Source organism: Capricornis sumatraensis, chromosome 13 (genome assembly GCF_032405125.1).
Source record: "Capricornis sumatraensis isolate serow.1 chromosome 13, serow.2, whole genome shotgun sequence".
In the NCBI taxonomy this organism is placed as follows: Eukaryota; Metazoa; Chordata; class Mammalia; order Artiodactyla; family Bovidae; genus Capricornis; species Capricornis sumatraensis.
In genome coordinates, this window is record NC_091081.1 from 63426149 (window position 1) to 63427119 (window position 971).

Below are 971 nucleotides of genomic sequence, written 5' to 3' on the forward strand. Positions count from 1 at the left end.
TCTGTGTACAAGTCCGCTTCTCTCCCACACCACCCCCATTTCCAGCTGATAACCTCCCTTCTCTTTACCTCCCCAAGGAGTGAGCATGTGTAGTTCTAAGACCTGCCCTCCACAGCTTGATTCCAAAGCCCTCACAGCCTAATACAAAGCCAAAGAGAAAGACAGCCTGAGGTTGGAGGGACCTCATATGACTGGGAGTCCTTACTGAAGGAGGCAGGGAAAATTGCCTCTTTAATAGGGGCCCCTGGAGGTCAAGGGTCCAGGGACTTGCTGGAAGCATATCTACCCAGACCATCAATCGGGATTCAGAGAGAAGTCAGAGAGACCAAGTGTGTTACCAGAGGTGAGCAAAGATGGGGCCGTCGGGGCTAAGGAGGGGCGAGGTCAATGGGAAAAGAATTGAGAGATACACGACTTCAGAGCACGGGTGCTCAGCTGTGTCGGCCTCTGTGGCCCCATGGACTGTAGCCCACCAGGCTCCTCTGTCCCTGGGATTTTCTAGGCAAGAACACTGGAGTAGGCTGCCATTTCCTTCTCCAGGGGATCTTCTCCACCCAGGGATCAAACCCATGCCTCCAGCATCTCCTGCCTTGCCAGGCAGATTTTCTTACCACTGCAACACCTGGGAAGCCCTTCGGGGCTTCAGTAGTGCAAGTTAGGGCTTCCCTGGGAGCTCAGTGGGAACAGTGGTAACATCTTCTGATGATGCAGGAGACTTTGGTTCGATCCCTGGGTCAGGAAGAGGCCCTGGAGAAAGAAATGGCAACCCACTCCAGTATGCTTGCCTGGGAAATCCCACAGACTGAATTAGCCTGGAGGGCTATAGTCCATGGGGTCGCAAAAGAGTCAGATGTGACTCAGTGACAAACAATGAAAAAGCACAGGTTAAAGAGCGTGGGGGGAGGGGAGCTGGACTGTGAGCAGGCAGCTGAGAAAAGGGCTGTCAAAAGCACAACTGGGGAGTAAGGGGC